The sequence below is a fragment of the Phyllobates terribilis genome, unplaced genomic scaffold (genome assembly GCF_046119375.1).
Source record: "Phyllobates terribilis strain yellow unplaced genomic scaffold, ASM4611937v1 Scaffold_15__1_contigs__length_34870131, whole genome shotgun sequence".
In the NCBI taxonomy this organism is placed as follows: Eukaryota; Metazoa; Chordata; class Amphibia; order Anura; family Dendrobatidae; genus Phyllobates; species Phyllobates terribilis.
In genome coordinates, this window is record NW_027362775.1 from 13,420,075 (window position 1) to 13,433,912 (window position 13,838).

Here is a 13,838-nt window from a genome sequence, read left to right on the forward strand (position 1 = left end):
CACAAAAAAGTGAAATTTCCAAAAATCCAGAAAATTGGCTGAAAACGACTAAATATCAAGGACTCATTGTGCGAATCGCTCTGGAACTGAAATCGGAACGCTCACTCCCTAGCTTACTCCCTATCTGAAAGTGTGATAAACGCCGGAAAAATGACTAAGTCCAAAAAAAATTTTTTTTCAACTTTTTTCAATTTTACCCCCGTGGGGTATATATTCTACCCACACACATTTGGAACTCTCCTGGGGTACCCTCACACATGTTATTCCCTCATTTAGTGGATATTTTCACAAAAAAGTGAAATTTTCAAAAATCCAAAATATTGGCTGAAAATGACTTAATATCAAGGACTCATTGGGCGAATCGCTCTGGAACTGAAATCGGAATGCTCACTGACATTTCCCCTATCTGAAACTCTGATAAACGCCGGAAAAATGACTAATTCCAAAAAAAATTTTTTTTCAACTTTTTTCAATTTTACCCCCGTGGGATATTTATTCTACCCACACACATTTGGAACTCTCCTGGGGTACCCTCATACATATTATTCCCTCATTTAGTGGATATTTTAACAAAAAAGTAAAATTTTCAAAAATCCAGAAAATTGGCTGAAAACGACTAAATATCAAGGACTCATTGGGCGAATCGCTCTGGAACTGAAATTTGAATGCTCACTGACATTTCCGCTATCTGAAAGTCTGATAAATGCCGGAGAAATGACTAAGTCCAGAAAAAAAATTTTTTTCAACTTTTTTCAATTTTACCCCCGTGGGATATATATTCTACCCACACACATTTGGTACTCTCCTGGGGTACCCTGACACATATTATTCCCTCATTTAGTGGATATTTTCACAAAAAAGTGAAATTTTCAAAAATCCAAAATATTGGCTGAAAACGACTAAATATCAAGGACTCAATGGGCGAATAGCTCTGGAACTGAAATCGGAACGCTCACTGACATTTGCCCTATCTGAAAGTCTGATAAACGCCGGAAAAATGACTAAGTCCCAAAAAAATTTTTTTTAAACTTTTTTCAATTTTTCCCCGTGTGATATATATTCTACCCACAAACATTTGGAACTCTCCTGGGGTACCCTCACACATATTATTCCCTCATTTAGTGGATATTTTCACAAAAAAGTAAAATTTTCAAAAATCCAGAAAATTGGCTGAAAACGACTAAATATCAAGGACTCATTGGGTGAATCGCTCTGGAACTGAAATCGGAACGCTCACTGACATTTCCCCTATCTGAAACTCTGATAAACTCCGGAAAAATGACTAATTCCAAAAAACAAATTTTTTCAACTTTTTTCAATTTTACCCCCGTGGGATATATATTCTACCCACACACATTTGGAACTCTCCTGGGGTACCCTCACACATATTATTCCCTCATTTAGTGGACATTTTCACAAAAAAGTAAAGTTTTCAAAAATTCAAAAAATTGGCTGAAAACGACTAAATATCAAGGACTCATTGGGTGAATCGCTCTGGAACTGAAATCGGAACGCTCACTGACATTTGCCCTATCTGAAAGTCTGATAAACGCCGGAAAAATGACTAAGTCCCAAAAAAAAATTTTTTCAACTTTTTTCAATTTTACCCCTTGTGATATATATTCTACCCACAAACATTTGAAACTCTCCTGGGGTACCCTCACACAAATTATTCCCTCATTTAGTGGATATTTTCAGAAAAAAGTAACATTTTCAAAAATCCAGAAAATTGGCTGAAAACGACTAAATATCAAGGACTCATTGGGTGAATCGCTCTGGAACTGAAATCGGAACGCTCACTGACATTTCCCCTATCTGAAACTCTGATAAACGCCGGAAAAATGACTAATTCCAAAAAAAATTTTTTTTCAACTTTTTTCAATTTTACCCCGTGGGATATATATTCTACCCACACACATTTGGAACTCTCCTGGGGTACCCTCACACAAATTATTCCCTCATTTAGTGGATATTTTCACAAAAAATTTAAATTTTCAAAAATCCAGAAAATTGGCTGAAAACGACAAAATATCAAGGACTCATTGTGCAATCCACTCTGGAACTGAAATCGGAACGCTCACTGACATTTTCCCTATCTGAAAGTCTGAAAAACGCAGAAAAAAATACTAAATCCACACAAAAATTTTTTTCAACTTTTTTCAATTTTACCCCCGTGGGATATATATTCTTCCCACACACATTTGGAACTCTCCTGGGGTACCCTCACAGATGTTATTCCCTCATTTAGTGGATATTTTCACAAAAAAGTGAAATTTTCAAAAATTCTGAAAATTGCCTGACAACGACGAAATATCAAGGACTCATTGGGCGAATCGCTCTGGAACTGAAATCGGAACGCTCACTCCCTAGCTTACTCCCTATCTGAAAGTATTGTATACGCCGGAAAAATGACTAAGTCCAAAAAAAAAATTTTTTTCAACTTTTTTCAATTTTAATCCTGTGGGATATATATTCTACCCACACACATTTGGAACGCTCCTGGGGTACCCTCACACATATTATTCCCTCATTTAGTGGATATTTTCACAAAAAAGTGAAATTTTCAAAAATCCATAAAATTGGCTGAAAATGACTAAATATCAAGGACTCATTGGGTGAATCGCTCTGGAACTGAAATTGGAACGCTCACTCACATTTGCCCTATCTGAAAGTCTGATAAACCCACGGAAAAATGACTAAGTGCAAAAAAAAAAATTTTTTCAGCTTTTTTCAATTTTAACCCTGCGGGATATATATTCTACCCACACACATTAGGAACTCTCATGGGGTACCCTCACACATATTATTCCCTCATTTAGTGGATATTTTCACAAAAAAGTGAAATTTTCAAAAATCAAGAAAATTGGCTGAAAACGACTAAATATCAAGGACTCATTGGGCGAATCGCTCTGGAACTGAAATCGGAACGCTCACAGACATTTCCCCTATCTGAAAGTCTGATAAACGCCGAAAAAAATGCTAAATCCAAACAAAATTTTTTTTACACTTTTTTCAAATTTACCCCGTGGGATATATATTCTACCCACACACATTTGGAACTCTCCTGGGGTACCCTCACACATATTATTCCCTTATTTAGTGGATATTTTCACAAAAAAAGTGAAATTTTCAAAAATCCAAAATATTGGCTGAAAACGACTGAATATCAAGGACTCATTGGGTGAATCACTCTGGAACTGAAATCGGAACACTCACTGACATTTCCCCTATCTGAAAGTATGATAAACGCCGGAAAAATGACTAAGTCCAAAAAAAAATTTTTTCAACTTTTTTCAATTTTACCCCCGTGTGATATATATTCTACCCACACACATTTGGAACTCTCCTGGGGTACCCTCACACATATTATTCCCTCATTTAGTGAATATTTTCACAAAAAAGTGAAATTTTCAAAAATCCAGAAAATTGGCTGAAAATGACTAAATATCAAGGACTCATTGGGCGAATCGCTGTGGAACTGAAGTCGGAACGCTCACTGACATTTGCCCTATCTGAAAGTCTGATAAACGCCGGAAAAATGACTAATTCCCCCCAAAAAATTTTTTAAACTTTTTTCAATTTTACCCCGTGTGATATATATTCTACCCACACACATTTGGAACTCTCCTTGGGTACCCTCACACATATTATTCCCTCATTTAGTGGATATTTTCACAAAAAAGTGAAATTTCCAAAAATCCAGAAAATTGGCTGAAAACGACTAAATATCAAGGACTCATTGTGCGAATCGCTCTGGAACTGAAATCGGAATGCTCACTGACATTTACCCTATCTGAAAGTCTGATAAATGCCGGAGAAATCACTAAGTCAAAAAAAAAATTTTTTTCAACTTTTTTCAATTTTACCCCCGTGGGATATATATTCTACCCACACACATTTGGATCTCTCCTGGCGTACCCTCACACATATTATTCCCTCATTTAGTGGATGTTTTAACAAAAAAGTGAAATTTTCAAAAATCCAAAATATTGGCTGAAAACGACAAAATATCAAGGACTCATTGGACGAATCGCTCTGGAACTGAAATCGGAATGCTCACTGACATTTCCCCTATCTGAAAGTCTAATAAACGCCGAAAAAATGACTAAGTGTAAAAAAAAAAAATTTTTCAACTTTTTTCAACTTTACCCCCGTGGGATATATATTCTACCCACACACATTTGGAACTCTCCTGAGGTAACCTCACACATATTATTCCCTCATTTAGTGGATATTTTCACAAAAAAAAAAATTTTTTAAAAATCCAGAAAATTGGCTGAAAATGACTAAATATCAAGGACCATTTGTGCGATCCGCTCTGGAACTGAAATCGGAACGCTCACTGACATTTCCCCTATCTGAAAGTCTGATAAACGCCGGAAAAATGACTAAGTCCCAAAAAAAATATTTTTAAACTTTTTTCAATTTTTCCCCGTGTGATATATATTCTACCCACAAACATTTGGAACTCTCCTGGGGTACCCTCACACATATTATTCCCTCATTTAATGGATATTTTCAGAAGAAAGTAAAATTTTCAAAAATCCAGAAAATTGGCTGAAAACGACTAAATATCAAGGACTCATTGGGTGAATCGCTCTGGAACTGAAATTGGAACGCTCACTCACATTTGCCCTATCTGAAAGTCTGATAAACGCCGAAAAAAATGCTAAATCCAAACAAAATTTTTTTTCAACTTTTTTCAAATTTACCCCCGTGGGATATATATTGTACCCAAACACATTTGGAACTCTCCTGGGATACCATCACACATATTATTCCCTCATTTAGTGGATATTTTCACAAAAAAGTGAAATTTTCAAAAATTCAGAAAATTGCCTGACAACGACGAAATATCAAGGACTCATTGGGCGAATTGCTCTGGAACTGAAATACTGAAATCGGAACGCTCACTAACATTTGCCCTATCTGAAAGTCTGATAAACGCCGGAAAAATGACTAATTCCCCAAAAAAAATTTTTTAAACTTTTTTCAATTTTACACCGTGTGATATATATTCTACCCACACACATTTGGAACTCTGCTTGGGTACCCTCACACATATTATTCCCTCATTTAGTGGATATTTTCACAAAAAAGTGAAATTTCCAAAAATCCAGAAAATTGGCTGAAAACTACTAAATATCAAGGACTCATTGTGCGAATCGCTCTGGAACTGAAATCGGAACGCTCACTCCCTAGCTTACTCCCTATCTGAAAGTGTGATAAACGCCGGAAAAATGACTAAGTCCAAAAAAAATTTTTTTTCAGCTTTTTTCAATTTTACCCCCGTGGGATATATATTCTACCCACACACATTTGGAACTCTCCTGGGGTACCCTCACACATATTATTCCCTCATTTAGTGGATATTTTCACAAAAAAGTGAAATTTTCAAAAATCCAAAATATTGGCTGAAAATGACTTAATATCAAGGACTCATTGGGCGAATCGCTCTGGAACTGAAATCGGAATGCTCACTGACATTTCCCCTATCTGAAGCTCTGATAAACGCCGGAAAAATGACTAATTCCAAAAAAAAATTTTTTTAAACTTTTTTCAATTTTACCCCCGTGGGATATTTATTCTACCCACACACATTTGGAACTCTCCTGGGGTACCCTCATACATATTATTCCCTCATTTAGTGGATATTTTAACAAAAAAGTAAAATTTTCAAAAATCCAGAAAATTGGCTGAAAACGACTAAATATCAAGGACTCATTGGGCGAATCGCTCTGGAACTGAAATTTGAATGCTCACTGACATTTCCGCTATCTGAAATTCTGATAAATGCCGGAGAAATGACTAAGTCCAGAAAAAAAAATTTTTTCAACTTTTTTCAATTTTACCCCCGTGGGATATATATTCTACCCACACACATTTGGAACTCTCCTGGGGTACCCTCACACATATTATTCCCTCATTTAGTGGATATTTTCACAAAAAAGTGAAATTTTCAAAAATCCAAAATATTGGCTGAAAACGACTAAATATCAAGGACTCATTGGGCGAATAGCTCTGGAACTGAAATCGGAACGCTCACTGACATTTGCCCTATCTGAAAGTCTGATAAACGCCGGAAAAATGACTAAGTCCCTAAAAAAAATTTTTTCAACTTTTTTCAATTTTACCCCCGTGAGATATATATTCTACCCACACACATTTGGAACTCTACTGGGTACCCTCACACATATTATTCCCTCATTTAGTGGATATTTTCACAAAAAATTAAAATTTTCAAAAATCCAGAAAATTGGCTGAAAACGACAAAATATCAAGGACTCATTGTGCGATCCACTCTGGAACTGAAATCGGAATGCTCACTGACATTTTCCCTATCTGAAAGTCTGATAAACGCCAAAAAAATGACTAAGTCCAAAAAAAAAATTTTTTCAACTTTTTCCAATTTTACCTTGTGGGATATATATTCTACCGACAAACATTTGGAACTCTCCTGGGGTACCCTCACACATATTATTCCCTCATTTAGTGGATATTTTCACAAAAAAAGTGAAATTTTCAAAAATCCAGAAAATTGGCTGAAAACAACTAAATATCAAGGACTACTTCGGCGATCCGCTCTAAACCTGAAATCGGAACGCTCACTGACATTTCCCCTATCTGAAAGTCTGATAAACGCCGGAAAAATGACTAAGTCCAAAAAAAATTTTTTTTCAACTTTTTTCAATTTTGCCCCGTGGGATATATATTCTACCCACACACATTTGGAACTCTCCTGGGGTACCCTCACACATATTATTCCCTCATTTAGTGGATATTTTCACAAAAAATTAAATTTTTCAAAAATCCAGAAAATTGGCTGAAAACGACAAAATATCAAGGACTCAATGTGCGATCCACTCTGGAACTGAAATCGGAACGCTCACTGACATTTTCCCTATCTGAAAGTCTGATAAACGACGAAAAAATGACTAAGTCCAAAAAAAAAATTTTTTCAACTTTTTTCAATTTTACCCCCGTGGGATATATATTCTACCCACACACATTTGGAACTCTCCTGGGGTACCCTCACACATATTATTCCCTCATTTAGTGGATATTTTCACAAAAAATTAAAATTTTCCAAAATCCAGAAAGTTGGCTGAAAACGACTAAATATCAAGGACTAATTGTGCGATCCGCTCTGGAACTGAAATCGGAACGCTCACTGACATTTCCCCTATCTGAAAGTCTGATAAACGCCGGAAAAATGACCTAGTCCAAAAAAAAATTTTTGTAAACTTTTTTCAATTTTACCCCGTGGGATATATATTCTACCCACACACATTTGGAACTCTCCTGGGGTACCCTCACACAGAACTCTCCTGGGGTACCCTCACACATATTATTCCCTCATTTAGTGGATATTTTCGCAAAAAATTAAAATTTTCAAAAATCCAGAAAATTGGCTGAAAACGACAAAATATCAAGGACTCATTGTGCGATCCACTCTGGAACTGAAATCGGATTGCTCAGTGACATTTTCCCTATCTGAAAGTCTGATAAACGCCGGAAAAATGACTAAGTGCAAAAAAAAAATGTTTTCAACTTTTTTCAATTTTACCCCGTGGGATATATATTCTACCCACACACATTTGGAACTCTCCTGGGGTACCCTCACACATATTATTCCCTCATTTAGTGGATATTTTCACAAAAAATTAAAATTTTCAAAAATCCAGAAAATTGGCTGAAAACGACAAAATATCAAGGACTCATTGTGCGATCCACTCTGGAACTGAAATCGGAATGCTCACTGACATTTTCCCTATCTGAAAGTCTGATAAACGCCAAAAAAATGACTAAGTCCAAAAAAAAAATTTTTTCAACTTTTTGCAATTTTACCTTGTGGGATATATATTCTACCGACAAACATTTGGAACTCTCCTGGGGTACCCTCACACATATTCTTCCCTCATTTAGTGGATATTTTCACAAAAAAAGTGAAATTTTCAAAAATCCAGAAAATTGGCTGAAAACAACTAAATATCAAGGACTCATTGTGCGATCCACTCTGGAACTGAAATCGGATTGCTCAGTGACATTTTCCCTATCTGAAAGTCTGATAAACGCTGGAAAAATGACTAAGTCCAAAAAAAATTTTTTTTCAACTTTTTTCAATTTTACCCCATGGGATATATATTCTACCCACACACATTTGGAACTCTCCTGGGGTACCCTCACACATATTATTCCCTTATTTAGTGGATATTTTCACAAAAAAGTGAAATTTTCAAAAATCCAGAAAATTGGCTGAAAATGACTAAATATCAAGGACTCATTGGGCGAATCGCTCTGGAACTGAAATCGGAATGCTCACTGACATTTGCCCTATCTCAAAGTCTGATAAACGCCGGAAAAATGACTAAGTCCAAAAAAAAATTTTTTTCAACTTTTTTCAATTTTAACCCTGTGGGATATCTATTCTACCAACACACATTTGGAACTCTCCTGGGGTACCCTCACACATATTACTCCCTCATTTAGTGGATATTTTCACAAAAAAGTGAAATTTTCAAAAATCCAGAAAATTGCCTGAAAAAGATGAAATATCAAGGACTTATTGGGCGAATCGCTCTGGAACTGAAATCGGAACGCTCTCTTCCTATCTGAAAGTCTGATAAACGCCGAAAAAAATGACTAAGTCCAGAAAAAAAAAAATTTCAAATTTTTTCAATTTTACCCCCGCGGGATATATATTCTACCCACACACAATTGGAACTCTCCTGGAGTACCCTCACACATATTATTCCCTCATTTAGTGGATATTTTCACAAAAAAGTGAAATTTTCAAAAATCCAGAAAATTGCCTGAAAACGATGAAATATCAATGAATCATTGGGCGAATCGCTCTGGAACTGAAATCGGAACGCTCACTGACATTTCCCCTATCTGAAAGTCTGATAAACACCGGAAAAATACTTAAGTCCAAAAAAAAAAATTTTTCAACTTTTTTCAATTTTACCCCCGTGGGATATATATTCTACCCACGCACGTTTGGAACTCTCCTGGGGTACCCTCACACGTATTATTCCTTCATTTAGTGGATATTTTCACAAAAAAAGTGAAATTTTCAAAAATCCAGAAAATTGCCTGAAAACAATGAAATATCTTATGACTCATTGGGCGAATCGCTCTGGAACTGAAATCGGAACGCTCACTGACATTTGCCCTATCTGAAAGTATGATAAACACCGAAAAAAAGACTAAGTCCAAAAAAAAAATTTTTTCAACTTTTTTCAATTTTACCGCCGTGGGATATATATGCTATCTACACACATTTGGAACTATCCTGGGGTACCCTCACACATATTATTCCCTCATTTAGTGGATATTTTCACAAAAAAGTGAAATTTTCAAAAATCCAGAAAATTGGCTGAAAATGACTAAATATCAAGGACTCATTGGGCGAATCGCTCTGGAATTGAAATCGGAACGCTCACTTCCTATCTGAAAGTCTGATAAACGCCGAAAAAATGACTAAGTCCAGAAAAAAAATTTTTTCAAGTTTTTTCAATTTTACCCCCGTGGAATATATATTCTACCCACACACATTTGGAACTCTCCTGGGGTACCCTCACACATATTATTCCCTCACTTAGTGGATCTTTTCACAAAAAAGTGAAATTTTAAAAAATCCCGAAAATTGGCTGAAAATGACTAAATATCAAGGACTCATTGGGCGAATCGCTCTGGAACTGAAATCGGAATGCTCACTGACATTTCCCCTATCTGAAAGTCTGATAAACGCCGGAAAAATGACTAAGTCCAAAAAAAAATTTTTTTAAAACTTTTTTCAATTTTAACCCTGTGGGATTCTACCCACACACATTTGGAAGTCTCCTGGGGTACCCTCACACATATTATTCCATCATTTAGTGGATATTTTCACAAAAAAGTGAAATTTTCAAAAATCCAGAAAATTGGCTGCAAACGACTAAATATCAAGGACTCATTGGGCGAATCGCTCTGGAACTGAAATCGGATCACTCACTCCCTAGCTTACTCCCTATCTGAAAGTCTGATAAACGCTGGAAAAATGACTAAGTCCAAAAAAAAAATGTTTTCAACTTTTTTCAATTTTACCCCAGTGGGATATATATTCTACCCGCACACATTTGGAACTCTCCTGGGGTACCCTCACACATATTATTCCCTCATTTAGTGGATATTTTCACAAAAAAGTGAAATTTTCAAAAATCCAAAATATTGGCTGAAACGACTAAATATCTAGGACTCATTGGGCGAATCGCTCTGGAACTGAAATCGGAACGCTCACTGACATTTCCCCTATCTGAAAGTCTGATAAACATCGGAGAAATGACTAAGTCCAAAAAAAAATTCTTTTCAACTTTTTTCAATTTTACCCCCGTGGGATATATATTCTACCCACACACATTTGGAACTCTCCTGGGGTACCCTCACACATATTATTCCCTCATTTAGTGGATATTTTCACAAAAAAGTGAAATTTTCAAAAATCTAAAATATTGCCTGACAGCAAAGAAATATCAAGGACTCATTGGGCGAATCGCTCTGGAACTGAAATCGGAACGCTCACTGACATTTGCCCTATCTGAAAGTATGATAAACGCCGAAAAAATGACTAAGTCCAAAAAAAAAAATTTTTCAACTTTTTACAATTTTACCGCCGTGGGATATATATTCTATCCACACACATTTGGAACTCTCCTGGGGTACCCTCATATTTTCACAAAAAAGTGACATTTTCCAAATATCAGAAAATTGCCTAAAAATGACAAAATATCAAGTACTCATCCGGTGAATTGCTCTGGAACTGAGTTCGGAACGCTCACTGACATTTCCCCTATTTGAAAGTCTGATAAATGCCAGAAAAATAACTAAGTCCAAAAAAAATAAATTTTTTAACTATTTTCAATTTTACCCCCGTGGGATATATATTCTACCCACACACATTTGGAACTCTCCTGGGGTACCCTCACACATATTATTCCATCATTTAGTGGATATTTTCACAAAAAAGTGAAATTTTCAAAAATTCAGATAATTGCCTGAAAACGACGAAATATCAGGGACTCATCCAGCGAATCGCTCTAGAACTGAAATCGGAACGCTCACTGACATTTCCCCTATCTGAAAGTCTGATAAACGCCGGAAAAATGACTAAGTCCAAAAAAAAAATTTTTCAACTTTTTTCAATTTTACCCCCGTGGGATGTATATTCTACCCATACACATTTGGAACTCTCCAGGGGTACCCTCACACATATTATTCCCTCATTTAGTGGATATTTTCACAAAAAAGTGAAATTTTCAAAATTCCAAAATATTGGCTGAAAACGACTAAATATCAAGGACACATTGGGCGAATCGCTCTGGAACTGAAATCCGAATGCTCACTGACATTTGCCCTATCTGAAAGTCTGATAAACGCCGGAAAAATGACTAAGTCAAAAAAAAACTTTTTTCAATTTTACCCCCGTGGGATATATATTCTACCCACACACATTTTTAACTCTGCTGAGGTACCCTCACACATATTATTCCTTCATTTAGTGGATATTTTCACAAAAAAGTGAAATTTTCAAAAATCCAAAATATTGGCTGAAAACGACTAGATATCAAGGACTCATTGGGCGAATCGCTCTGGAACTGAAATCAGAATGCTCACTGACATTTCCCCTATCTGAAAGTCTGATAAACGCCGGAAAAATGACTAAGTCTAAAAAAAATTTTTTAAAACTTTTTTCAATTTTACCCCCGTGGGATATATATTCTACCCACACACATTTAGAACTCTCCTGGGGTACCCTCACACATATTATTCCCTCATTTAGTGGATATTTTCACAAAAAAGTGAAATTTTCAAAAATTCAGAAAATTGCTTGACAACGAAAAAATATCATGGAGTCATTGGGCGAATCGCTCTGGAATTGAAATTGGAATGCTCACTGACATTTGCCCTATCTGAAAGTCTGATAAACGCCGGAAAAATGACTAAGTCCAAAAAAAAAATTTTTTTCAACTTTTTTAAATTTTACCCCCGTGGGATATATATTCTACCCACACACATTTGGAACTCTCCTGGGGTACCCTCACACATATTATTCCCTCATTTAGGGGATATTTTCACAAAAAAGTGAAATTTTCAAAAATCCAAAATATTGGCTGAAAACGACTAAATATCAAGGACTCATTGGGCAAATCGCTCTGGAACTGAAATCGGAATGCTCACTGACATTTGCCCTATCTGAAAGTCTGATAAGCGCCGGAAAAATGACTAAGTCTAAAAAAAATTTTTTAAAACTTTTTTCAATTTTACCCCCGTGGGATATATATTCTACCCACACACATTTGGAACTCTCCTGGGGTACCCTCACACATATTATTCCCTCATTTAGTGGATATTTTCACAAAAAAGTGAAATTTTCAAAAATCCAGAAAATTGTCTGAAAACGACTAAATATCAAGGACTCATTGGGCGAATTGCTCTGGAACTGAAATCGTAACGCTCACTGACATTTCCCCTATCTGAAAGTCAGATAAACGGCGGAAAAATGACTAAGTCCAAAAAAAAAAATTTTTCAACTTTTTTCAATTTTACCTCCGTGGGATATATATTCTACCCACACACATTTGGAACTCTCCTGGGGTACCCTCACACATATTATTCCCTCATTTAGTGGATATTTTCACAAAAAAGAGAAATTTTCAAAAATCCAGAAAATTGGCTGAAAACGACGAAATATCAATGACTCATCCAGCGAATCGCTCTGGAACTGAAATCGAAACGCTAACTGACATTTCCCCTATCTGAAAGTCTGATAAACGGCGGAAAAATGACTAAGTCCAAAAAAAATAATTTTTCACCTTTTTTCAATTTTACCCCCGTGGGATATTTATTCTACCCACACACATTTGGAACTCTCCTGGGGTACCCTCACACATATTATTCCCTCATTTAGTGGATATTTTCACAAAAAAGTGAAATTTTCAAAAATCCAGAAAATTGGCTGAAAATGACTAAATATCAAGGACTCATTGGGCGAATCGCTGTGGAACTGAAATCGGAATGCTCACTGACATTTGCCGTATCTGAAAGTCTGATAAACGACGGAAAAATGACTAAGTAAAAAAAAAATGTTTTCAACTTTTTTCAATTTTACTCCCGTGGTATATGTATTCTACCCACACACATTTAGAACTCTCCTGGGGTACCCTCACACATATTATTCCCTCATTTAGTGTATATTTTCACAAAAAAGTGAAATTTTCAAAAATCAAGAAAATTGGCTGAAAACGACTAAATATCAAGCACTCATTGGGCGAATCGCTCTGGAACTGAGATCGGAATGCTCACTGACATTTGCCCTATCTGAAAGTCTGATAAACACCGGAAAAATGACTAAGTCCAAAAAAAAAATTTTTCACCTCTTTTCAATTTTACCCCCGTGGGATATTTATTCTACCCACACACATTTGGAACTCTCCTGGGGTACCCTCACACATATTATTCCCTCATTTAGTGGATATTTTCACAAAAAAGTGACATTTTCAAAAATCCAAAATATTGGCTGAAAACGACTAAATATCAAGGACTCATTGGGCGAATCGCTCTGGTACTGAAATCGGAACGCTCACTGACATTTGCCCTATCTGAAAGTCTGATAAAGGCCGGAAAAATGACTAAGTCCAAAAAAAAAAAATTTCACCTTTTTTCAATTTTACCGCCGTGGGATATTTATTCTACCCACACACATTTGGAACTCTCCTGGGGTACCCTCACACATATTATTCCCTCATTTAGTGGATATTTTCACAAAAAAGTGACATTTTCAAAAATCCAAAATATTG